Source organism: Gavia stellata, unplaced genomic scaffold (genome assembly GCF_030936135.1).
Source record: "Gavia stellata isolate bGavSte3 unplaced genomic scaffold, bGavSte3.hap2 HAP2_SCAFFOLD_61, whole genome shotgun sequence".
NCBI classification, from domain to species: Eukaryota; Metazoa; Chordata; class Aves; order Gaviiformes; family Gaviidae; genus Gavia; species Gavia stellata.
In genome coordinates this window covers 333,385-361,214 of record NW_026776479.1, presented here as the reverse complement: position 1 = coordinate 361,214, position 27,830 = coordinate 333,385, and the positions used below count along the sequence as shown (strand labels likewise).

General features: G+C 39.8%; 1 pseudogene; it reads left to right on the top strand.

Annotated features, from left to right (window-relative positions):
- On the top strand, nt 1–26,969 carry LOC132321007 (ATPase family AAA domain-containing protein 2-like; annotated as a pseudogene).
- The last annotated feature ends 861 nt before the right edge of the window (nt 26,970–27,830 follow it).

The window sequence follows — 27,830 nt, the reverse complement described above, 5'->3', positions numbered from 1 at the left end:
ATGAGAAAAAACATGCCGCCCTGTTCAGACTCTAGCTTTGACAAAAGCAAGGAAATATTAAGTGAAAATGTCAATCGAAGACGCTTTACGAGGTATTGTATTTCTAGATGTCCAATCTCTGTTCAATTCATAGAATTAAAAGGAAAAGTGAAAGCATGCACAATGAGTCACATCATGATAAATCTACAGCTAAAAATCTGCGGGGGAGTATGATTATGTTAATGTCAGTGTCAGTGTCTTAGAACCAGAATCACTCTTCTTAGTAAAAGTCTTCTGCTTGTATAAAAAACGTGCATCTTTTCCCAACTCCTTTGAGATCTCTCCTCCGCTTTGGTTACTGAGATGTTATTTGCACTATTGAGACTTCAAGATTAGCCGGTTAGGAAAGTTGCGTCCTTACCGAACTGTCTGCATATGGTACGCAGCAGACTTGGGATCTGAATCCTCAGTGTGGTCCACAGGCTTTTCTTTGCATGATGTGGAGCACTGGATTACAAACTTGGTCAGGTTCCCTAGTCTTGATGGGGAACAGTACAATACAAGACTTCTATACAATATTCTAATACAATCATTCTTTTCTTCTTTCTCTCCTCTGTTCTCTTTCTTAATGTAGGCGGTTGGCAAAGCCAAAGTCAGACCAAAAAAAAGGAAGAATATAAAGAAGGTAAGTAGTGGTAACTCCCTAGGATTCCTTTTTACTCTGGTTTCTGAGAAGGATTGCGTTTGGTCACACCATCTATTTAACTTGGCCACAAAAACTGCTGAACGCATCAACCCAAAGCAGCTGAAGTTGTGAAAATAGATAGTGAAAAGATAGTGAATTTCCTATGAGTTTTACGAAAAGAGGTAGGTGAGAATAGGAGGATATGCTATTAATTCCTGTCAGGCTTGGGGAGAACACAGCGTGAATTCCAGCCTGCTCTTAGGCACTAGTGCCTGAGAATCTGTTCCTTAGCTCAGGTTTCTTTGTGACACGGATTTTCTGGAGTCTGCAGGACACAAATTAATTGAAAATCGTTCTTGCAAATAGGAGGTAATATTTGAGTTAAAAAGTAATTCAGTCATGAGGCGCACAAACCCGCTGATGTGGGGAAGGTGTCACTGAAGTTCAGTGATTCACCTTGGAACTGAATCACTGTGCTGAGTACACAAGCAGGCTTGGTGCTGTGAGGCTGCTTGCTGGCAGCTGGGAAAATGCGTTATTTCCAGGCAGCGTCCTGCCAGCCATGGATGGGCTGAACGCAGGAAGGGGCCTGAAATGCGCTTTGTGTGTAGTAATTCAAGTTCTAATTGTGCACTACTTCCTCACTGACCTCTCTTAACTGTTTTAATGATAGTGCAAGTAACAGACCCGTGGCAAAGGATGCTGTGTGGTAAATACTGGGCAGATAGTTTTTAAAGCAGGCAAGCCTTTGAGTTCTTTGCTATTTGGGAGTTTATCTTGAGACGTTTCTTATCTTCTAGAGCTTTTGTGTCAGGATGCAGAAAATGAGTGATGCATGCTTAAACAATGGACTAAAACCACGCATCTTAAGAAGAGACTTCCCACATAAATAATTTTTTAAAAAAACTATTCGATACAATTTGACATGGATGGAGTAAAAACACCTTAGAGAGAGGTATTTGTTGTTTTCACTTTTCCAGAAAGAAGTAACTGGAATGAACTTGCTTCCTGCATGGAACAAAAGTTGCGTGTTTGTTTTCATCAGATTGGCTTCCCAGTCTATTAAAAAATTGCTATACAAGTCATGCTTTTAGGTAGGTAAACATAATTAATTTAAGTTGAATGCTGTGGTGATGACAATAACTTCCAATTCAGTATTTAAAGAAAAAATCAAGCCACTGCAGATTTTTTTACATTTTACTAGAGCAACGGTGAAATAAAGGGACTAACGTATTTTCTGTCTCAAAATATTTTATACATTAATGCATTGTAGTCACCAGAACACTGAAGACCAGAGCTGATGCAAAAGCTGCACAACAAGTCCATGAAGAAAACGGGGATTTGGAGGTCCGCTGAAGCTGCAGACGTCAACAAAGTCGTTACACCATTACAAATCAATCTGTTTTGTTCGACAAACTTATAACAAAGTAAGTGGGTTTTTTTCATGATCTTACAAAGCTACTAAAATGAGCCTTACTAGCAAGCCTTTCTGCTATGGCATCATATTGGCTAGGGACTTTCTCCTTCTTTTGACAACAGAAAAAGGTATTGTTATTCCTGGCAGCAAGAGCTAAATGTATTCAGTGCTCAGGCTGAGACTTCCCTACGTGCTCTTACGTATACGGTACATCCGTGTGACAACTGCTGGGCTGCAGGTGCCTTCCATAGTAGAGTTCCACCAGGGTGGTGCAGCTTGGAACTTCTGGGTTGTTACTGGCAACCTCCGCTAACATTCCGTGGTCGTTGATCAGGTAGGGTCTCCTCCTCTTCCTCTGCCTGCACTGGTATGTCCTGTAATTATTGTTAATACATTGATTTGTGTAAGGTGTGGGCCTTTGTACTTGGCAGCAAAACTGCTTAACCTGTTTTTTGGAAATAGGTGCTTGTGGCTGCTTAAGACTTCCAGGTCTGAGAGCATGTGCGGGAGGATGTATTTGGAAGGTGTTTCATGTGTAAAGAATTTGGGCACAGCCAATGTTGAAATTTGCCACTGGTGTCTCTGTTTTGGGATTGCCAGTTGCAGAGAGGTCTTCATACGAGAGCATCTTTTATGTATGGGCTCGGTGGGTTTATGTGTTGTCTTGTGAACCAAGAAGATCACTTTACGTTGTGACTTTCAGTAGATTTAACTTGCCCTCTAAATGAATTTTCTTAGCATCAGAACTGCCTTCATTTTTAATTAACTTTTCTTCCATGCTTATGAATGTTCTTATAATGCTTGGTTGAGTTAAGATACTGAGGAAAGTTGGATAAAGCCAAAGTGAAGTAGTCCCAGTGTTTCTGCCTGTCTGTCCATGGCTTAATTCTCTTTGTGAAGCCCAAATGGACATTGTTTTCGGAAAGGTTTGCCAAGTGTAACAGCAGTGGGATGTTTTTTCCAGCATGTCTAGTCATGGAAAACCAGCACAAAACTTAGATTACAGTTAAGAGAAGAACAAGCAGCCTGTTGTCTGAGGAAGGCTGTGAGCTGAAAATTACTTAATGCTATCATGCAGAACAACTTAAGTGCTATTAAAAACTGCCATAATTTCTTTCTGTTGTCTTACTATGATCTTTAGAATTCTTATTTTTCTCTTGCTTAAATGGATTTTTTTTACTGTGCTCACCGAGAGGGAAAACAAACCTGAAAACAGTGTATTTTTGCAAATCTCAAACGCTTGTTCTTAAATCTATAAAAAACCTAAACATTTGATCTAATTTTTAAGTAGTGTTTAAAAAATTGTCTGTCAATGATTCTTGCTTTATGAATACTGTATTAAAATATCATATTGATTATGTGTACTGTCTTAAATGGGTGTTTTTGTTCTTGCCTGTCTTTGCTCTTACATGTTAACTTTTTATCTTAGTACTGCAGAAGCAGTCTTGCAAAAAATGGATGACACGGAGAAAATGCGTAGGCGGCGAATGATGGAAGACCTTGGGGTGTTCCACGATGCAGAAGAAGTAGATACAAATTTATTTTACTATTTTTGTATAAGTAGTGTATTTCACGTAGGGGAATTACGTAGTTGTAATTTTAATTGAGCTGAAATAAGTTCTTCCAAAGAATAGCGTAGTCTAAAATAACATTTGTTTTTGCTCTCTAATTATAATTTAACATCTTACTGGTATGATCATGCTACAGATACGCTCTAAGGGTGAAGAAAATACCTTCTTCAGAAGACATGAAAGAGCAGTGATATGCTGAAATACATGTCTTATACTATGCTTTCTGAATTGCCGTATGATTTTTGAATGGACACTGTTTACAAACAGCTGTTTCAGGGCTTGGGTTTTCACTTCAGATCTTACTGAAAGCTGAATTCATTGATGCCTGCTTTATCTATGTTTGTTCTTGTGCCAGCCTTGCCTGTGAGCTTAAATAGTCCTCTGTCCTTAGAGGAACTTACGTTAAAATTATATACAGCAATCATATTTCCTCTGTCTTAGTTTTGCTCTATTAAATTAAGTTCTTCTCCTGTCTTGTTGAATGACAAGCACTTCATTTTTTAAACATCTTCATAGCCGGCTTTCAGAGGTTTTTTTGTTTAGATCTGAAATCCTTTTTTTTAATGAAACCGGAATTGTCCATAGTACTTTGTATATCATCTCTCAAATGCCCGCACAAATTTTATTTTGTCTGCTAGGGATTGCTTTTTCCTGGGCTCTGCCACACTCTTGGATTATTAACCCGTAATTAACAGATACCCTCAGTTTTGTATCTGGATAAGTATTTAACTATCACATGTACTAAACTCTATTTTAGAGCAGAAATTCTTGTTACTAATTCTGGATGCCAGAATGATGTTCCAGTTCTCTCTTCCAGTACCTTGATTTAATCTTTTCTGTCTCTGGAGTGCCTTGATAATATTACTCTGTAGGCAGGCAATATGCCTATGTCGGGTTTTCTGCATATTTGTCACTGATCTTTCTCGTTTCTTTTAATTAGGAAAACCTCGATATGTACTCCCAAGGAGAGAAAGAAATCCAAAGAGCTGCTGAAGAAATAGCTGATAATCAAGGTGGCACTGTAGATTAGTTCTGTTTTAAATTTTCTTTACTACGCTGTAGCCAAAAGCCTTGTCTTAAACAACTGAAATGAGCTGAACTACTCGGTATTTTTCATCTATTAAAAAAATCTATATTGCTGTTGACACTACAAGTCACGGACTTCAGGGCAGTACTGCAGAGAGCTCAGAACAGATATTCAGAGAAAAAAACAGGTGGGAATACAAGAAATGGACGTTATTACTCAGAATGAGAAAGAGTGATCATGCAACAGCAGCAGCAGGACAGTTTTCACGGTTTTAAGCAGCACGGCAAGAGTTTTCAGGAAGTAAGGGACGCTGCCCGGTGTGTATGGAAAGCTCCTCCGGAGGATGAAGATCAGCAGGGGAGAAGATAGTGTTGTTCATTTTTGTGTTCAGCAGGTAGTCAGTGAAAGCTGCTGTCTGGTCCTGTAATTAGGAGCTGTCATCCCAGTACTCAGCGGGAAATAACACGAGGAATCAGGTTAAATGGTAAAAGGCCATATTAACTTTATGTTTGAAGTGAGGGGGAAAAACGTTAAGGTTTTAAGGAGAATGACAGTTGTGATTAAGGCAGTCAGTCCAACGATCCTTGTAGGAGCTTTCTGGATGGAACAGAATGGGTCGAGACTGTACTCAAGGACAGAAAAGGATGTGGCGGTAGTTGAGCCGATGGGTGTTAGGTTTTGCGGTAGACCTCCTCTGCACACCCACAAAGGAGCTCAGAGAGACAGTGGCAGGAGGGGGAGCCCAAATAATACTCCGCCGGGCTACTCCCAGGAGTAGCCATCAGCCCATCAAAGTCCTATCTGCACAAGCCCAGAGGAGCACAGGGGTGCACGACGGCAGGCAGGGACCCAAACCAAGGACTCCAGTCAAGGAGGAAGAGCCACCTTGTCTGGGCCCCTCCCAGGGCTGTCTCAGCGGAGCCATCCGCCCCATCCGCCCCAGCGTCCAGGGGTGAAACCCATCTGGATGAGTCATCGGGGGCAGCTCTCCAGATCACCTTTCCGACTAAGGGGTTACTGCCTAGGGGTGGGACATACTGTGGGATGCAGGGGAAAAGCAGTTCACCCAGGACTTATGGGATCTTTAGGGCAGGAACCAAAGGCGGGACAAGGGTGGGGTTTAGGTGATTCTGGGAGGAACAAGAGTGGGCAAGTAGAGGGGCAAGGGTATAAAAAGGGCCAGTCACGTGTAAATAGTTGGCTGGTCAGTACGCTTGTCTGACTGTGCCCTGCGCCTGATCACCTGTCTGACCATCAGACCATCAGAGCTTGAATAAGAGATGATTTATGCAATACGCAGTGAGGGCAGTATCTTGGACATGTTACACAGCCTGTGTAAGACTTGACCACTGGCAATGGAGACCTACAAAAAGGTTCAAGCTAGATGTCCAGGTGTTAATGAGCACTGGGGTGATCTTGTTCAGAGAACAGTCCGTGGCCTGTTCATGATTGAACCCGTGGCTCCCAGGTGTGCACCTTGGTGATCAGACCTCCTCTATATGGCTTGGTTCAAGTGTGTGGATGTAGGGGTGCTGGGCAGGAGAGACTTGTAGAAAGTAATTATAAATCGTATGTTGAATGAGAAAGAAAGAGTATGGGGCAATTCATTTGTGATCAAAGTGAAAACTCTGGAATTTCAAATTAGGAAAAAACTAAAATATACTTCTATAATTAAAATCATGCCAGGAAGGAGTGGGGAAAGGAAAGCGTGTCAGTGGTGGTGTAAAGAAGATGAGTGGAGCAAGGGGAAGGACTAGAGGAGCAGAAAAGCAGAGAAATTCATGCCTTTGTGACAGGAGCGTTGGAGTACCAAGGACTTGGGATGGTAGTGGTGCCAAAATAATTTTTCAGTTTTCCATGTGCTGTCTATATATCTTGTGTAATTTATCTTGCATTCAGAAAGCAGTGAGACCTTTTGGGGGGAAGAAAAAAATGGGTAGTGCTTTCCAAGGAATAAAATTTTACTTAATTTTAGTGAGCAGGTAGGTGAACAGAGCATGTACATTCCTCACCTGGTGTCCAGCTATTAATGTGAGAGGGTATTATTAAGAACCTGCTAGACAATTATACGCTGTCTTTTGCATTCATATTGTCTTTCATGAAGAAACTTCAAGTTACTTTACAGAAGCTAGTGGCATAAACTGTATGCATTTGACATTGTTTTCTGACTGGGGAGGTTCACACCTGTGGCTTGCCCATTATTGCTCATGTGGCTGAGCTAGGGTTTGGGAGCTAGATTACCATGCTTAGTCTTAGCACTGTAGAGTATTAAAAACATTTCTGTGAAACACTTTCTCAAAATAACAAGGAATTACTTTCTGAAATAGTGGTTTTCACAGGAGCTGCATCTTAGCTAAGCAAGATGACAGTATTGTTGTTACTAAGACTGATGAGACGTCACCCAGCAGTTTCAGTGAGGACAGAACAATATCTATATGTATGTTCCTCTGTGTATTGTAATTTCTGGAATGTGTCTTGCATAAATTGGTCTTAAGGTTTTGCAGGTTTTCAGATCTATTGTGTCATTAACATGAAGGTAATAGTAAAACCTATAGGCATCTGTGCAGTGCATTTTGAATTTAGTATCATTTACAACAGTACTTAAACAGTTTAACGTTATGTCGATTTACAGTAGTTTCATCAGAAGAAAGCGAAGACACTCGAAAGCGTTATGACTTTCGACAGAGGAAAACTGTTGAGCGCTATCAAGCTCCACTGGAAAGTAGGTTATATGCACAGTTTCTCTTAAGAGCTAATTTCTTGCATATAAGCGAGCTACTCTTTTAATGAAAATGTATACACACACTCAACTCCTATTTAAATTTATTACCTTCATTCTGCAGTTAGATTTTATTAAATGTATGTATCCTGTGCACATTGTATTTCTTTGCCATTTGGCATGCTTCCTGTTGTTTTTCAGTAAAAAATGACCTATGTATCCTTGAGAGAATGGTAATTAAACAGAATTGATAACCTTACTCTTGTGGTTTTCAGTTCTCCTTAAAAAGTAGGTGCGTTTTTTCACTTCTACTGTGCGCTGATTTAAAAAAAATAAATACACACACCCCGCCCCCAATCACTTGAAACTTCCCCTGAAATGAGAGATCAGTGAAACACATCACATTTTCTGCCTCTTTCACTATCCTGCTTTCTCTTAAACTTGTTTGTAACATTATTCTAAATTCTTTGCTTTCAACAGAACCAAGGCAACGTAAGAACTATCTTTCGGGCCGGTCTTCACCTGTCAGACAGAGATACTCATTTAGAAGTGCTCAGTCACAAGGCTCTTGCTGCAAAAGAACTAACAGGTTGGTGTATGGTTAGTGATAGTTCTTATTTATCAAGAATGCTGTCAGGCCCCTTACTGAATAATGCTTTCAAGGGGCAAGGGTTTTGAATTGGTGGTAGTTACAGATTAGTAGTATGATTATTGCTGTGGTAGTCTGAGGGTATAAAGAAAACAAATCTTGGGGGGGAGACTATACGTTTTATTAGCCGTTAGATTTTTTTTTTAAATGCAGTATTTGTGGTCACTGATGAGGTGATTATGGAGGTCGTGGCTGAGATTGTATAACTGAAATTCTTTTGTTCTGGAATTGAAGCCAGAATCTCACTCTGAAAATTTTAGACTCTTCAGTCTTGAAGGAGACCAATTATTTTCTTAAAACTGAAGATAATTTAGTTAGAGGGAGAGCCTGTATGGAATTTTTAGTGGAATTTTTTTTAATCACTCAAATACTGATTCTGGTTTCTCTTTGCAATCAGTTAATGTTTCTGTATGAAACTATCATTAAACAAGAAAAATACTAAATGAAATTATAGATGATAAATGGCAAGAGTAATGACAAAGGGGGTTTGGGTCCTGTAAGCAGCTGAAGCATGGAGAACGCTGTCTCTTGCTAGATATGAGAACTTTGTTTAGCATCCCTGAAAGCAGACAGTTATGGAAGGAAGGGTTTCTGAAGCCAGATTTTTAAATCAGTTAAAAAGGTTTATGTTTCACGGAGTGGGTACATAATGCTAAGTGAAACTCTATTTGTGTGTGAGAGAGAGAGATTGGACAAAATGCGTCATTTGTTCATGAAATTTATTTGCAAATTAGTTAAACATTTTCCCTTCCTAAAAAAAATTGAATTTTGCTGTCATAAGGAAAATCATGTAGTGTACTTTGAAATCAGATTCATAAGGAGTACACTGATCTGGAAACTTAATAGATCTCAAAGTAAATTCTGAGATACAATTCATTTAAATTTTGATATCACTTAGTCTGTACTTCAATTTTTTTCGCTTGTTTGTTTAAATGTTTGCAGACGGAGACACACAGTCCACAACAGGGATTCCACATCCTCTTCCTCATCTGATGACGAAGAGCATTTGGAGAGGCGTAGGAAGTGCAGCCGTAACAGAGATTCAAAAAGGTTAATGAAATTGGAGTGTAGGGGAGGGAGAAATCTACTTGGGAGGAGTCTGCACCTGTCTAACCGTGAACTGTTATCCTCTTCATCTTGTATAGTTTCTAAATTGTGGCAATATTTAATCGTATCTCTTGGTACTGACGACTGTAACTGGACTCTCTAAAATTGGATTTTTAGAATTGATTTTTAATAAGCAATTTGATTTCTAGGTGGGAATGGGGGGAGGAACACTTTTATGTAATTTTTAAATGTAAAACTCTACTGCTCCTGTGCTTTACAGTAGTTTATTCCGAAAGAAAACCATCGTAACAGAAAATGTTATAAATAGAGGAAATGACGGTGCTCTTATTACTTAACAATTGGTCTAGAAAAACTATTTTGATAACAATCTAAGAAACAGGTTTTCAGCCCAGTGTCTTTCAGACATGTGTGTCTTCTGGCACACGCATCCCAAAGTCCTTGGGAAGGACCAGCAGTGGTGGGCAGCCTTTATAATGTTAATCCGCACTGAAATAAGTATCCCCTTGGGCTGTAACTTTTTGAATGTAGAAGCAAAAAATCTTTGAAAGATGTCACTGTGTTTTGGGGGGTTCTTTCATCACACAAATCGAGGTCAGTTCACAGTCTCCACATAGGGAATAACTTGTTTGAAGCTTGCATTCATGTATGTGCTGTGTTGACTGGTGTGGCTATTCGTAACTGCTAAGAGTTGTTAAAGTAAACCCAGTTTAATGCCTGCAGTGACCTTTTTCCTTTATTTACTCACAGACATTAAATAGAAAACAATTTGAACACGTATTTAACTATTTAGGAAGTTTAAGCTCATTTGTAAGGTTTTCTGCATTCACTTGCCATTGTTATAAAAGCAAAAACTTTCTAGCTGCATCCTAAGTTAGAAAGCGCTTTTCTCTTTCTTCTTAATTCAAATCAGGTGTCTTCCACTAAACTTTCGGAAAGATGATTTGAAGGGAATTCACAAGGATCGAATGAAAATTGGAGCAAGTCTGGCTGACGTTGATCCAATGCAAACAGATTGTTCAGTAAGTATTTTTAGTTCATTGTGTCAGTGAGATGTTTCCAGTGCTTATGAAAGCTTTCAATAACGTGCTGTCTACAGCTACCTTGGTTTACAGTTTTCTCTCAAGCAGTTTGAAAATTGCCCAGAGCATTTCCTTTGTGCTGACATACAATTTCTGATGGAACTTTATCAAGGTTGCAGCTTTCTTTAACATATAAAATGTGTTCTTTTGAATTTATCTTTAGGTACGGTTTAATGGTGTGGGTGGTCTTTCTGACCACATTTCAGCTTTAAAAGAGATGGTCGTTTTTCCTTTGCTTTACCCAGAAGTCTTTGAGAGATTCAAAATTCAACCTCCAAGGTAACAGACATTGTTTCATAGAATCATAGAATGGTTTGGGTTGGAAGGGACCTTAAAGATCATCCAGTTCCAACCCTCTTCCATGGGCAGGGACACCTTCCACTAGAGCAGGTTGCTCAAAGCCCCATACAACCTGGCCTTGAACACTTCCAGGGTTGGGGCGTCCACAGCTTCTCTGGGCAACCTGTTCCAGTGCCTCACCAGCCACATGGTGAAGAATTTCTTCCTTATAGCTGATCTCAATCCACCCTCTTTCAGTTTTAAAGCCATTACCCCTTGTCCTGTCACTACATGCCCTTGCAAAAAGTCCCTCTCCAGCTTTCCTGTAGGCCCCTTTTGGGTACTGGAAGGCTGCTCTAAGGTCTCCCCGGAGCCTTCACTTCTCCAGGCTGAACAATGCCAACTCTCTCAGCCTGTCTTCATAGGAGAGGTGCTCCAGCCCTCTGATCATCTTTGTGGCCCTCCTCTGGACTTGCGCCAACAGGTCCCTGTCCTTACGTGGGGGGCCCCAGAGCTGAACGCAGTACTCCAGGTGGGGTCTCATGAGAGTGAAGTAGAGGGGAAGAATCACCTCCCTCGACCTGCTGGTCACCCATTTTCATGAGAATATTCAACTGAGGTATCAATATGTTTCCATGCTTCAAAATTTTCAGGAGTGTTGATGGGGTTTTTTAGCAGTAGTAAAAAGTAATTTCTTAAAAATGGATAGAACCCAGAATATATGTAGGTTCGAAGATGTACTGTGTGGGGAGAATATACTTTGAAAGTGTCTTGCCTTTAAAAGGCAGGGTTGGAGTGTTTTTGTTTTGAGTTCTACGTACAAGTCAACTTCATTAGTTTATAAGCAGGAAGAAGGAATTACCTACTGGTAGTCAACTGTAATTTGTTTCTTGGAAGTCCTGTTGTCTCTCCCACCGACTCTCTTTTTTTCAAGTGCTCAAGTATCAATTTTACAATTGATAGGACTTGCAACTAGAACCTTGCAGCGTTTGTTGTACTTAGTTATGAAATGAAATTATTAGAGATTTAATTGTTAGCTTTACATATTCTTGGTCAGCAAAACTCAATCATGGTATATTGAAATACGACTTTTAATCCTTTGCTTTCAGTAACTTTAAAAGTATTACAAAGAACGACAGCAAAATCTGTGTTTTGCTTCTTTATTCATTTAAATTCTTTTTGAAACAGCAGTGTATTGGCTTTTCTAGCTGATGGCTATATTTATCTGGAAATGCAGAATACCATCCCAGCTTTAGACTTCCTCCTCGTTTATCATTAGCAATGGGAGACCAAGTCCACTAACTTAAAGCTTTTTACGGGAGAATTAAATGCTTTACTATCAAATCTTGCCTTTTGTGAAAACAAGAATGAATGTGCCGTGTATCATTGAAGAATGAACTGGTGATTCATAAGTTAGCCCAGTCTTAGATTCTGTGCTGAAGTTTGTTCTTGTTTGGCTCCACTGTGCTGTAACCACCCCTGTTAGTTTGTCAGCAGTTTTGGAAGTGTTGTTCTGGGACACTACGATCATTTCTCAAGATTCTGTACATCTGCATGATCCTCTTTATTCATGTTGTTTACTGCCTTGTTGAGTTGTGTAGGAACACAAAACTTCCATCTGGTTTGACTTTTCTCACGCTTCAGCTGTTACCGCTCTCTTACACGTGAAGTGTAAGCTAGAGAGAAGAGTTGTGTGTTGTAGGGATGAGGGTTGTAATAGGTACTTTGCCATGATGTTTTTTTCTTATGTGAATCTTTGGTATTTTTAATTGCAGAGGCTGTCTCTTCTATGGCCCTCCAGGGACTGGGAAGACACTGGTTGCTCGTGCACTTGCTAATGAATGTAGCCAAGGTGACAGGAGAATAGCCTTTTTTATGAGAAAAGGTGCCGACTGCCTGAGTAAATGGGCGGGGGAATCTGAACGACAGCTTCGTTTATTGTTTGATCAGGTAAAGTGGAAATGTGCCACGTGTTCTGTCCGAGTTGTAACTGTAGTTTTCTGTGGTCAATATTTTTAAGAACTCACTCTTTTTTGGGTTTTGTCAGTTCCTTCCACTGAAACGGGATTGTCAGTGTTTCTTTTTTCAGTGGGTTTTTTAGGGGCTTGAAATCTTGAGGTGTATTGGGAAAGATTAATAAAGCAAATGAGAGAACCTCACAAAGTAACACACACCCCCTCAAAAAAACATCAAACAGCCACAAAAAAGGTTTCAAGAGGCAAGAGACGGTGGCTTTAGATCAGAGGGAAACAGATGCAGGCTGCAAGCATGGTCATTTAAATTCATAACAGAAGCTTGCTTCCAGAACCTCTAATTGAATTAAGTCCTGGCTCTGTTCTCGGTGGTTGCCAAATAGCTGTAAAAACTACTGGTATGATTTGTTTCCTGTCACCCAGTCTCAGCGGGTTGACATAGCTGCTGTCTTCTGTTACTCGTGCCACTTACTCCGTTAGCTCCATTAGTAGAGATCCCTGATGCTAGTTGGAAAAATCTAGCTCCAGTGACTTTCCAACCATGACATTTCTCTCTTTAAAATTGTGCTGGTTTACTTATGTCAGTATTCCTGTGTTTTCATTCTAGGCCTACCAGATGCGACCTTCAATTATTTTCTTTGATGAGATAGATGGTCTTGCTCCTGTGCGGTCCTGTGAACAAGACGAAATCCATAGGTAGTACATTTTTTGTACCTACATAGAAGCTGCTAGATCTTTGTGAAAAGAAGACCACAACCTATTTAACTTCATGTGACACATTCATTTGTCCTGAAAACTAGTAATTCAATGCTACTAAACTTCAGATGGTTTTTAAACAATAATTGAAAACAATTCACTAAGCTTGATAGCAGCACAAGACCTGTGTTACCTTGTCTGTTTCTTTATGTCTTAAAACGAGTCTTTCAGTAAGGAGCATCTCATCAATAAAAACTTGTCCTTTTTGAGTGGTCATTGGAGAAGGTCATGTAAAACGTAACAAAATTTACTAAACCAGTGAATGAAAATTATATTTTTCTGTTAGCTCTATTGTATCAACACTTCTGGCACTTATGGATGGGTTAGACAGCAGAGGAGAGATTGTGGTAATTGGAGCCACCAACAGGCTGGATTCTATAGATCCTGCTTTACGAAGACCCGGACGGTTTGATCGAGAGTTCCTCTTCAGCCTGCCAAATAAAGAGGTCAGAACTTAAACTCAACCCTAATGCTAATGTGGCAAAGTCCCTCTTTGTAACAAAATCACATAACAGTGCAGTATCACGGAGCAGTTAAAGTCGAAATCAGTGTTGTACAACTTGGACAAAAGAGGGATGTCTGGAGAGAGCTGCGTTGTGCTGTGGAGGGCAGATCTGGTACTGAATATATATGACTAAGATGATTTCAACAAGTAGGTAGTTCTAGAATTAATTTTGGTTTCACTGTGACCAGCCAAGAAAAGGGGATGCTGCTAGTCACTGAAATGTTTAAGTAAGGATCAATGTCTGAATTAGCTATAAATTACTGCTATCTCATCTGGAAAATGACAGAAATGGTGTGCACGCAAGAATTCCTTTCTGCTAACAACAACTTTTACCAAGGCTGGTGCTGGAGCAACTTAAGATTTTTCATTCCCAAAGCGGTTCATGTTTGCTTACTTATTTAATCCAGTTAGGCACTTTCACCCTGAAGCACTCTTGCTCTCAGTTCTTGGTTTATGAATGGATAGTGGACGTACCTGTGTTGGACTGTTCCCAGGCTGGGTATCCTGGGAGTTACCTATAAGTATTTGGGGATCTGACATTCTTACTGGTACTCGTTAACAGCGACTTGGACAAAGATGTGAAGTACACTGCACAGGTGCAGGGCTTGGGAAGCTTCTAGTTCAATGGCAATAGCTAAGCAATGAAAAAATAGGTATATAGCAACAAAAACATATTGGGGGACGATAGTGTGCAAAACTGGAACCCTGTTTTTGTGGTTTTTCTCTGGCTACCGCTGATATTGCTTTTTCTTTTAGTAGCACTTTTTGGAAAAAGGATAAAATGCTTATTGGAGTGAAGGCTAATAAAAGTGCACTGAGCAGTGTAGTTAACACACACATTTGCCTCCAGTTTCTATCTGCTTTCAGGAACAGGAGAGGAGGTGCCATGAAATGGATATAATACACAGTTCCCTACTGTGGAAGAATTCTAGAAATCTGCCATAATTAATCTGTGTACCAGGAAATACTTAAATGAAAGTCTTGCTAAGATCAGACACGAAGACAGGCAACATTTGACATTTTCTGGATCAATGACAGGAGTTTGAGTCATAATTATTGTTCTTCGTAGTAACTGTAGCAATTTGAAAGGTAGTGCTAGGACTGTCTTCCTTGAATGAACTGGCAGAAAACCAAATTTGATGAACTAATGAGCCTGTCAGCATGAGATTTTGCTGAATTGGAGAGAAAAAGTATTTTTATTAATGTGAGGTGGTTTTGTGTTTTGTTTTTTATTTTTAAGAGAAAACTTAGGACAAACCAAAATGCAACCATTTTGTTTCCAGGCTAGAAAAGATATTTTCAAGATTCACACACGAGACTGGACCCCTAAGCCACTGGACATGTTTCTTGAAGAGCTAGCTGAAAAATGTGTTGGTAAGTTTGAAAACAAAGTCAGTCACTGCACGTGACTGAGTCCTAAGGAATCTGAGCTTGTACCAGGCAGCACCCGAGCTCTTGTGCCTTGCTGCAGAGTGAGGCAGCTGACACGCCTTGGGAGCAAACAAAGTTAGATGCTTCTTTTCTTGTCATTTTCTTCTTGTCTCTCAGAACATTGAAGAGCTTTGGGGCATCTTCCTCAGGACTAAAGTTCTGATTAGGAGGCCGCTTCATAAGCGCAGGGTATCAGGCTGCGAGCCACGTAACAAAACTTCTCTGCAGCTCGGTAACGCTTTGGATTATCTCTTAGCCTGTTAATTTTTAGCTGCATACAAAGTCTTTCAGTGTTGCACTTTGGAAACCTTGGCCTTGACTTCTGTGTTGCCTGAGACTGACATAACATTTGATTCTTGTTTTGTTTATTAGGATACTGTGGTGCTGATATTAAATGCTTATGTGCTGAAGCTGCCCTCTGTGCTCTGCGCCGCCGCTATCCTCAAATATACAAAAGCAGTGAGAAACTGCAGTTAGATATTGCTTCTATTAAAATAACAGCGAAGGATTTTGTCATGGCTATGCAGAAGACTGTTCCAGCTTCACGGAGGGCTGTGGCTTCACCTGGGCGAGCACTATCACCTATTTCAAAACCACTGCTTGAAAACACACTAGCAAGAATTTTACAAGCCTTGCAGAGAGTATTTCCCCACGCAGAGCTTGCTCTAAAGAAGGACCAACAGCAAGGTATAACAATAGTAGCCGCTTCTTTAAACTTCTGCCAAAGCAAAAACTTCCGATTTGTGCAATCAACATACAGAAACCTCTCAGCCATAATGACAGTAGGATTTTATAATATGCACATGCACGCCTTTATTTCAGGAATATCGTGCATAGTTTTTATTCTGGATTCTAAACTGAAGTGCTGGATGGGAGCTGTGAATGACTCGCAATACATAGGAGAGAACTATGCATTCTCTCCTAGAGCACCCTGTTTCTCACAGTAGCTAATATCGTGTTTATCATTCGTAGAGATGGATTTAAGGTTTAATGTGTGAGGCACCTCTTTCAAAATAAATGTTTAAATGGGGGGAGAGGGCATTTTTACATGAATGCTTCTAATTCCTGTGAAGAATGTCAGAACCACAATACAAGTATAAGTGGTTTAAGCTAAATATTGTTACAGCTACCGTGATTTTTAACCATAGTCTCTTAATTTGAATGTTTGTGGATCACACTGTACGCCTGCACATGAGATCAGAATGTTTCAGTAACGTATACTCTGGGGCTTGGCTTGCATAGCGTATGTGAGCTCACACTCCTGACTGCATCAACCCTGACCAAGTTGTCTGTCGGTTGGTGACAGCAAATAAATCGATAAACTCGCTGCACTCCTGATTAACGGAGATCCATGAATAGTTAGTTATTATCCTAATCCCTGGAGAATATCCTACCAGTATTACTCCCAGTAGAGCTGGTAGATTGTTTGCATTGGTGAAAGAGGCAGAAACCCACCAACAATATAAAAGCAGAGAGGCTAAGGGATTGGTAATTGCATCCCGTCTCCGTTGTCGGCCTTTCATGATCTCTTCCTTCGGGGATCTTTGAGGAGCCTTATTTAGAAGATGTGTTGGTCTGTATATTCTGACTCACTAGTCCTAGACAAAGGGAAGTCTGTGGCCACCACGTTCACTTAATTTCCCCACATCCAGTGGGGGAACCTGCTCCAGAAGGAAGTGGCCTTGTTGGGTTTTTCAGGTGTCTAGGAACTACAGAAGTTCCTAATCATCTTTATTCTAAGGAAGAAACCTCCTGTTGTTTTCACCAACAGAGAGAGAATACCTTATGCAAATCATGCGATGTAGGACAGCTTTGTAGAGACTTGTGCAATCTCCTTAGATCTGTGGTAGGATAAACTCTTCAGAAAATAACATTCTGCATGTGCCCTCAAATGAAGAAATACAATATAAGGGGTCTCCAGCACTGATTTAGAAGCTGTATTAATGTGAGAGCGAGATATGGACTATTCAGGAAAGTTAACAAACCTCTCTTGTCTTTCAGACAGTTTAAATCATATTTTAAGAAATTATGCGATTGACAGTGATGAGGAATCACCATCAATCTTTGAAGATAAGCCAACTCCTAAAATGCCTGGCAGACAAAAGGAAAAATTCCTCAATTTTAGCAGGTACATATTTGTCCCTTTATGTTTGCATTATTCAGATGGCCGTGTCTGTAAACAGTTTTGGTGTGAGGGGTGGTAGATGAAGAAGTAGAGGGGAGGGGTGTGGGGGGGTGATCAATATTTGCAAGAAGTAAGCGTGAAGATCCAGCTGGGTACTGAGGTTCTAATGGAGTACACTGCCATAACCCATCAAACTGAATGGCCCAGCCCTCTTTTCCTAAGTCAAAGTGGTCCACAGACTATTAGAATGTGTTGATTTAATCCATGGCATTCCTTGAAAGACTCAAGACCAAAGAAACGTGCTGCCTGTCCTTTTAGCTAAAAAAACCCTACAGATTCGTGTAGATATCTTTTGCCCTTCTAATTTCCAAGATTGTTAAACCAGCAGCGAATTATGTAGCAGAAACAGAACTGAGAAATGGTTTGTTAAAACACTGTGAGAAAAACTTAAACAATGTCTGCATTTTGTACCTTTAACTGACTAAGTTTATGTTAACTTTTTAACATTTTAATGTGGAAGTCATATAAGCTGACAGTTAAAAAAACAGATTATTGTCGTCACTGGTGGGTCAGTTATTTTTCTCACTTTCTATTGCTGCGCTGTCCAGAAAATCTTCTGACCTGCTGAGCTTGGTTAGGTCTCTAGATCTTTGTCTTCAGCCAGCAAAGGTACAATAGTATTGTGGTGGAAAAAAACGAATGCTCTTCACAAATGTGTTTCATGCTAGTAAAGCAGGATTACTAGGAAATTAATAGACAATTCAAAGATGAAACATTAGAATGACTGAATAAAATAAATATACATCTTAATACATATTGAGTGTACTGCTGTAATTTAACCAGTCCATTTGTGTACTTCTTCAGATACAGCTAATGTGTTTCAGTGCCCACGTTAATTTTTTTCTAGAAATGTTGTTCTACTCCTTCCTTCCCACTATGTCCAGTAACTATGGCCAAATTTCAGCTAAACTAGACAGATGTAGAGATCTCACAGCTACTTAAACTCAAGACCTACTGAAAATCAGTGTCTACGGGCAGTGAGGAGATCCAGATTGGCATGTGCTGAGAGATAGAGTTGTTATTCTCCCCCATATCGGGTTACTGATGAGTTGTCACATGTGTATTTGGCTGGACAGTCCCCCTGTATGATTTAAGAGCCGTTACTTAACCCAGCCAAAGGAACAGCAGACATGCTGGGGATTGGCAGGATTTCTTAAGGGAGGTATGGTACAAGGTTTTTAAAAAGAAAATGGGCTTTGACAGTGTTCCTGATCACAGACCAGCTTATTATTTGCTGGAACGTGGAGAGTATTTACCGAAAGGGAAAAAAAAAAGAAAGAAAGGTGTATAGGAAAAAACCTTATCATCTGTGTGCCTATTCATCACCTCATTTTTAAACTTGTTTTCTTCTTCCTGTTCTAGAAATGCTTATTACCAGCCAACATCTTGCAGGCCACGGTTCTTACTAGTTGGAGAGCCAGGATACGGGCAAGCTTCTCATTTGGCACCTGCAGTAATACATGCCCTGGAAAAGTTTCCAGTCTATACACTAGACCTATCTGTTTTGTTTGTTAGCATCACATCATCGGAAGAAACATGTGCACAGGTACCTTTTTTTCTCTTTAATCTCATAGGATTCATGAACTGTATATAAACTAGTAAAGTAAGCAAAATTCATTGTTAATGGAGGTGGCCTGGTTTGAATGTGCTGTTATGTTTACTTCTGTCTGAAAAGCCACTTTTCTGCTAGATCAAATGATACCAAATGAGGATGTTACATGTGGCCCTATCTTTCATTCCAAAGGAATGGAAAGTGAGGATGTTGCTAGCAGCTTGGGAAGCTGGGAGGTGCTGCTAATAAACCCCTCTTTATAGCAAGAAGTCCTCCCCATCTCGGTGGGATCCAGAAAGTTGTTTTCATTGCTGCTTAAGAATCTGTGCTCCCAGTAGATGGCTCTGCAGCAGCCTGACTGCCTGTCATGCACTTTTTGTAACCTTCATTTTCATTATATTTGTAAGGCAATCAAGCTTTTGGGGAAAAGAAGTGTTTCTTTTCTTATATATACATATACAGCTTGTACTGCTGCAGTATATGCAGTAAAAGTGTTAAAATTCATGGAACACTTATGTTTGTTTTTCTTATACTATAAATTAAATATAAGCAGATTTAGTGCTGTTTTCCTTTTTACTTTTAGGCAGGAAATCCCTTTCATTGTTTGACATCACTGTATTAAAATATTTTCACCTTTAGTAGCAGCATTTGAGAGCTCTACAAGTAAGGATGGACATGTTACATGACTGGATACTCATTTGTCACATAAGAGGAACAATTCCTTTTGTGTTATGTGATGGTTGCACCTGCGGTCATATAACTAGCATGTCTAGTCACTGCCTGGATATACCACGTGCACTTCCCATCTTGTGACAGGAACTCCCTGAATATTGATAATCTGAAAGGGTGCACGGAGAAATTTGTCATGTGAAAGGACTGTTGCCGCTTCCCTCATGTGGTAGATGCACGTCCTCTTCTGTGATCGAGGTACCATCTGTAGGCAATGGCTTGTGGTCTTCCAAAGCACGTAATCTGGTCTGATTGATAATGAGAGGCTGTGAGTGATTTAGCTATTCAGGCAGCTATTCAGACTGGTCACCTCTTATAAAATGTACGTGAAGTTATGAATTGTAAGCAGGCTTCTTTCACAGTGTCAGCCCTCATCTTTTCACATAGGTCTTTGCTTGTTCAAACTGTGCTTCAGAGTGACTTGGATATGTGTGCACTCTGAATTGAAAATGGTGCAGTCAGAGTCGTGTAGTGATTTACCCAGGCTAATACATCTTGCTCAAGGGTTAGTCTTGTTTTTTCAGGCACACCACCACAGCAGCTGAGTTGTAAGGCTCTTTAGGCATTACCTTACACCTAAGTAGTTTTGAAATCAGGCAGAGATTCAGGTCAGTTTCTGTCTGTGTAGCAATGTCCATATTTGAGTAAAGTGAAAATTTTACCTTATTGTTAAGGAGTTGTTCTTTTGTTGGATTGTTTTGATGTTTTGGCTGCATGTGCTCCTATTTCATAAGACAGTTTGACTGACGCGTAGTTATTTATTAGCCTGTTCTACATGGTTTAGTTTTCTTATCCAAGCTTTCATTTTACCAGTTGATGCGAGAAGCACAAAGAACAGCACCAAGTATCATTTATATTCCACATATCCATTTGTGGTGGGAGGCTGCTGGAGCTACATTGAGAGCTACTTTTACAACACTACTGCAGAACATTCCAGCATTTGCTCCAGTTTTGCTGCTTGCAACATCTGATGTGTGTCATGCAGATCTCCCAGAAGAGGTATTTCTGTTGATACTTTTCTTACTTTTTTTAGTCAGTTTTTTGTTAATTTATAAATCCTTTAAACATTGGAGTACTGTGCACTCTTAAGCAAATTCATACTGTTATTACTCAGGCACCCTAACCAGGTCTCTTAAAATTTGCTTAGACAAAACAATGCTTGAAAGCATTTGCCTAAAGTGTTTTCTGAGTAAAGAGCTTGACTTTGACCCAACTTTTTCCCCCTTCTCACACACTCATGCTCATTAGACAGACATAAACATTTACTTCAGACAATAATTCCAGTGACTTCAAGATTGTTAGGTACGTACTTAGTCAAGAATATACGGTGCTTGAAATGTACATGGGAAAAAGATACTTTTACTGAAAAGTGAAAGATAGTTTTACAGAGAAAGTACGATGGTCACACTCTTAATGATGGAATGTAATTTCAAATTTAAATTCTTTATTAAAAATTTCAATTTCTTTCTTCATATCGGTGAAAGCTTTACAAATCAGAAAGCTAAGTTCCAACTTCTGTTTAAGTAACTTGGAAATCTATTTTTAGTTGTATTTCTTAACAAATTCAGTAAGAGTATATGCTTAGCTTTCTAGGTATCTGAGAGTGTGCATTAAAGGAAGGTGTTCAAAATGTGAATATGCTGCTCTGATTATTTTGTCTCATTTACTGGGGGGGAGAGAGGGGGTTGCCTAGATGTGTTTATCATCAAATGCTTTGAAAGGGCTTAACTTTCTACAGAAATTCTTCTACGGTTAATAAATTCTTTCTAAAATAAGTATTGAAATTCCTTCCATACTTTCTGGTAGTAGAGATTGAAAAATGGAGTAAAACTTGGAAGTGTGCAGCTTTAGACACCTCATTTAAATTAATTTTAAAAAAAACCACAGCACCTTACCAAAAAAGCCCACACTTGTCTCCTGAATCCTGCCTGTTCCTTCTATAGCTGCCATAAAGATTCAAACTAAAGGACAGCAAGGCAGGTAAATACAAAATAAGCAGTCTAGGAGGTGCTGAATGTCAGCACTTTATCAGTGTATCATAGGGTCCCTTCATTGAGCTTTAACTCTAGAGGTGTTCCTTAGAGAAGATACTTTAATTTGCCATGCTAACCTATGAAAATCCAGCCTTTTAAGGCCAAGAAGACACCTTTTCACAGTTTGTCTTATCAAGGTGATTATTCAGTTTAATTTGGAAAGGCACTCATCTTTTTGGAACAGAACATGAATTTGTGTGACCTTACATCTGAAATATCTTTTCTCCTCGTGCTTTAGATAAAAGAATTGTTTATCAATGATGATGAAGTGTTCAAAATCCAGTTGCCTAATGAGGAAGAAAGAAGAACATTTTTTGAGGACTTAATTGTAAATCAAACTGCTAAACCTCCTGCATCAAAAACTAAGACAGGTGAGGATATTCTACATAGAAAACTTTGCTAACTGTAAGTTAACAGCTCTACAGCATTTGCTTTGGTGGTAATTTTCTATCAATAATTTTTCATAGGCTTGTATTTGAGTACCGTAAATTGACTAAAAGTTTCTGATTCTTTTAAGCTTGGCAGTACTTGGAAGTACTGCCTGTAGCACCACCGCCTAAGCCTCCACAGCTGACAGAGGAAGAAATAAGACAGCTGGAGGAGCAGGAGGAGGATATATTGCGTGAACTTAGGATTTTCTTAAGGGATGTGACTCATAGACTTGCCGGTGACAGACGTTTCAGAGCATTTACAAAGCGTGCCGACCCAGAGGAGGTAAATTAGTGTTGATCTGTAATACCATTTTATCTGTGTGTGTTCATAATTTCTGCATGTTTATATTTCTCAGAGTTTGTGTGCTCTTTATAGGAAGGTTTGTCTTTGTTTCTAGGACCGTACTATTCTGATTTTTCAAGAAGCAGGAAGTTTGCTTTTACTTTTGCTGACTCCTTGAGGCCCTCAAATGTCTGTTATTTGAGTTTCACTGAAAGCCCCGGGTTCCTTCTGCAATGCCTTCAGAACTTTAGAGTATTTCAGTTGGAAGGGACCTATAACAATCATCTAGAGCGACTGCCAGTTAGACCAACTGCCAGTTAGACCGACTGCCAACACAGTTCACTCATGAAAAGGCTTTGACATGTAGGCATGTTACAGCACTGAAAAGCAGAGAGATCTCTTTCTTTATAATTATAAACAGTATCTATAGGACTGTTTTAATAAAGCCTAAAGCTCTTTAATTGACTGTCAGTAGTTTCTGTGAGAACAGGAGTAAGAACAGCAGTTTTTAAAATAAATTCTAAGATTCTATTCTCTGTTTCATCTGGGGCTCCTCCGTATAAGATCAACCATAAGGGCTGTGTGGTTTCTTCTTCCTCCCATACGCTTCTGTCTTTTTTTTTTCTCATGTAATGTATTGAATAAGTCTAAGCCAGGGGCATATACTTGGAAGTCAGCTGTCGTTTTAATAGAGCTTTGCATTTCAGCAAAGTCCTGTTCCCCTAAACATCCACTGACTTGTCTTTCCCTTTACTTCTAGTTTCTGAGATGTAAATAACCTAAACAAACCTAGATGTCCTCATCTCTACTAGTCATTAGGCTCCTTTTATGGTCTGAGTAAAGAAATTGGCACCTCTCGGTCCAGTTATCTCATGCAAAAGTAGATGCCTAGGACAGATACTTCAAAGGTGCATTCCTGCACCTTTTTCTTCCCGCCAACAACAAAGAGAATCTCGGGTGACTCTACTGAGAAAGCTTTCTTTGCTGTGATTTTCTGAAGCAAAGTGAAATGAATCCCACTCTGGGTGTCTGCTCCCTTCTCTGCCCCACACGTGCTTCTGACCTCCCTGCTTCTTGTTTTTCCCTCTTCTGGTCTGTCTCTTCAAAGCCAGTTGAAATAGCCCTTCTATTTTCAAGCAACTAACTGGTTAATTTCCATATCTTTGGATGTGTCATAAATATTTGGGGTTTTGAAGAAGTCCTTTATTTTACGTTATTAAAATAATTAATGTTGGTAGATACCGTGTTAAATCTCTGAACACGCATATTTCATTTGTAGGTACCTGATTATGACGCAGTCATTAAACAGCCCATGGACCTTTCGGCAGTTCTCTCGAAGATTGACTTGCACCAGTACCTAACTGCAGGAGATTTTCTAAAAGACATCGATCTAATCTGCAGCAATGCTTTACAGTACAACCCAGATAAAGACCCTGGAGGTAAGAATGTGTTTTGATCCCTAATTTAGAAAAATTAAAAATGTATAAATTGATAAACGTCGTCTGTGGACAGTAGACTTGGGATTCGATCATTTTAAATATCCACAGAGAGCATTTCTTGCCAGGTTGTAAATGTTGTAGCATTAAACTACTTGGACAAGAAATTGTGATAGAAGTGTTGATCAGTAACTAGTGCTTTTGCTTTAATGATTAACTTTTATGTTGTTATGCTGAAAATATTCACTGAGATAACCCTTCAGAACCTATCTATGAAAAGAGCAAAATCTTTCGATAAGTAATCAAAATAAAGGATTTCATCGGCTGGTAGAAAAGACTCAGTTCTGACTGTAAAATTTCAGATCGTCTCATTAGGCACAGAGCTTGTGCTTTGAGAGATACTGCATATGCCATCGTGAGAGAGGAAATGGATGAAGATTTTGAACAACGCTGTGAAGAAATTCAAGAATCTCGCAAGAAAAGAGGTATGGTTTTTGAAGCTAATGATTTTAAGACTTGTCTCGGTATTTGTAACCAACAATGCAAGACACAATTCTTTGATATCTGTTCTTTGTTGCAAGGTTGTAGCTCTTCAAAGTATGCTCCGCCTTACTACCGTGTAATGCCAAAGCAGAACTATGTTCCTGGCTGTGAGAAAACAGACCCAAAGTGTAACGAAAAGATGAAGATGCCAGCAGCGCCTGTAGATTCCAGTACACCGTGCTCTGAAGGCAAGTTGCATTTTATTCAGACTTTCTTGGAGAAGGTGCTAAAGTCACTGATACCTTCTCTGGTTTTGTGACATAACAGGTTTCTGTGATGCCTGGTTCTTTGTGCCAGAGGCGTTCAGTGTTTTTAATTTGCTCCAAAACGTGAGATAAATCCAGAGGTCATTCATTCGATATAGTTATGAAGTTCAAGTACAGTGGATGGTTTACATTGTAAGACACTGGACTTGATGACCCAACTGATGTTTAACGGCTCCTAAATTGCTCTCTCTTGAAGTCAAAAATGTTGTACATGGCAGTTTCTGAATACTCAACTAGCTTTTAGTTATGAGAAACAGTATTTTTCCCTTCCCTGCCCTCAAATGCTAAAATCTATGCCACCTCTTAGTGTGATTTCCAACTGAAGGGGGAAAGGGCAGAAAAATAGGGGAGCAATAATAATAGATATGTAAAGGAAAGACAATTATTTCCCCACTTTTCCTGTGAAAAGGACATGAAAGAACAAAGGGACTTGGGTCTCTCGGCTAAAACGCATGACATGGTGTGAACTTTCCTGGTCTCCATAACAGGACTAGGAATTTTGCCATTGACTTCACCCATGCGCTTTGTGCAGTACTCCGTCAATACAAAGAACGGTGGGTTTTTCTGGAAGGCAAAAATGCTAAGTTTGTTTTAAACAAGGTTAACAGAAAGCGTGTGAGGTGTAAGTCTTCACAGGCAAATTTTTCTCCAGCAAATATTCCCTTAAAATTGTCTCTTTAACTCTGCCCAACATGTGTTTAGCTTCTGAAGTTTACAGCTTTATAACCGATTTGAAGAAGGGCTCGTCTCCAAATGCTTTTCTGTTCATCTATATTAGTTCACGTAGTAAGACAGTAAGCAACTTCACCTAATAACCTTGCTTTCTGGTAATACTTCCTATCTAAAGTAAGAATTTTCTGCTCATAAAATCTTGAAGCTGATGGTTTTGTGAGTGAAATTCTGTAGCTGGCTTTTTAAAATCTAATAGCAAATTGACCTCATTAACTTGCAACTCTTTCTCTAGACATATGTAGGGAGACAGACAATGTTACCTGAGCTCCTTTGATAATTTTCCTTGTAAGTCAAGTAAGATGAGGATGCTGGATTTTGAAGGAAGAACTGTTCTGGTAATGTTTTGGCTTACTTTTTCTGATATCTCTTTGTAGAGATGTCAAAAAGGAAACGCAGAAAGAACAAAGCGTCTTCAAGTATCGCAGCAAAGAGGAGGAAATTTTAGTTCAATAAAGAGAATAAAGTTCCAGAAGACCAAAATGAAGTAGAGAGTGCGGAAGAGTCTCCAGAAGAACATGTTTCTAACATGGATTGCACGGAAGTTGAGTCCACACAGGATTCTTCTATGGAAGAAAATGGAAGCGTACTTCAAGAACGACAGAAAAATGGGCATGAAAATAAATGTGGGTCAGAAAACGAAAGAGAGAGGGTTCTCCTTGTGGCTAAATCTGCTTCTGAAAAGAAGAGTGTCATGCTTTCTGAACATTCAGACCTAAGAGGGGACAGTGAAATGCCAGATTGCCAAATAGCAGAAAGTTCTGAAGACGGAGATTCAAATGGTAAGTGAAAGGTCAAACAGGTCCTTTAGCTCCTTTTTCTTCCTGAGGAGGATTACACTGTTTATTAGGTTTTAGCCTTCTTTAATTCCATTCTGCTGTTTCTGTTGCATCTCTCTAAAATCAGCACACAGTGTTTCTTGCGTAATGGTGCTGCCCCTCTAGTTATAGTAGCCAAACTCATGTTTTTCTGCAGCTGCTGTTCTTTTGATTCTGAAGTTTGTTTCTCCAAATGGTACCTAATTGAAAAACAGTCATTGACTTTCTTTTATTGTATGAGTATTGTTCCACTAAGGAGCAGCGTAAGTTAAAAAGCTGTACTTCAAGCAATGTGGACCCAGAGTCACATGTGGAAAAGAAGACTTCTGTCCTAATGTTTGCAATGCAGGATGTGTTTCCTAACCTAAATTACTTTGGAGTTTTACCCTGCAGTGCTGTAATGGCAACGTGACTCTACTTTTTTTTCCTGTTTTTACCCTGCCTTTTTCTCTAGTGCTTTTCTGTGTGCCTGAATTTCTAATTTTTATGGAGCACTGGCTTTTGCCAGAAAGAAAGTAAAAGTCAAGCATTTCTCAGTGAAAAAATGGTAATGGGTCTGCCTCTGTCATTGCAGAGAGAGACTGTATTCCAGGCACAGGACACTTCACTGATACTGTATTCCCGATAAACAGAAATCCTGACTTAAGAAATTTTTGTCATGCCAGATTCGTGGGCACACCATATGACTCGTGAGAGATGTTCTCGGGTAGAAGAACAAGAAGTGATAGGAGTTGAGAAATCAAAGGAAATTCTCACACAGCCAGTGATTGTGGATGACTGTGAGCTCAAAGTAAGTCTAACTTTACTTATGTTCATACTGAAGTAGGACGTTTTCTTGCTACATGTACAGTTGTAAATTAAGTCATTTGTTAACCAATGCCAATTAAAACAATTTATGGGAAGGATACATGTGGAGGAATGGCTTAGTAACAAGGGACATGATCTGATTCCCATGAGCAACCCAGTCTCTGATGAGAGGGAAGGCTCAGAGGAAACCGTTCACTGTCCTTGAAAGCCTGTTGTGATAAGAGACAGTGGAATGGTAAACAAGAAGAAGGAGCTACATCCGCGAAGAGGAGAAGTGCTCTTGTGCGTGCACAAGAGCACTGTACCAATCTCACTCGCCGCCTTGGCGCGTGAACAGAGGCTGTAAGCCAATCATACAACTGTTGCGGACGCGTGTTCTTGGCATCTGTCTATATATACTCTAAGCTTGAATAAAGGGGAGAACGACTATACTCATATTGAGATTCCATCGTTACTCCCACTCCGACAGCTGAGGATTCCTGGTACACAGATGGAAGTAGCTTTGTTCGACAAGGTGTCCGCAGAGCAGGGTATGCAATAACCACCGTGAATCAGGTAATAGAATCCGCAGCCCTTGCCCCAAATACTTTGGCACAAAAAGCAGAAATAATCGCTTTAACCCGAGTGTTGGAGCTAGCCAAAGACAAAAAGATTAATATCTGGACGGACTCCAAATACGCTCTTGGGGTAGTCCATGCCCATGGAGCCATGTGGAAAGAAAGAGGACTCCTATCCACCCAAGGGAAACATATAAAACATGCTGAAGAAATTCTTAGGCTCCTGGAAGCAGTACAGCAACCTGAAAAAGTGGCTATCATACAATGCAAGGCTCATCAGAAAGGAGATACCGCTCAAGAGTTGGGCAATGCTATGGCAGACC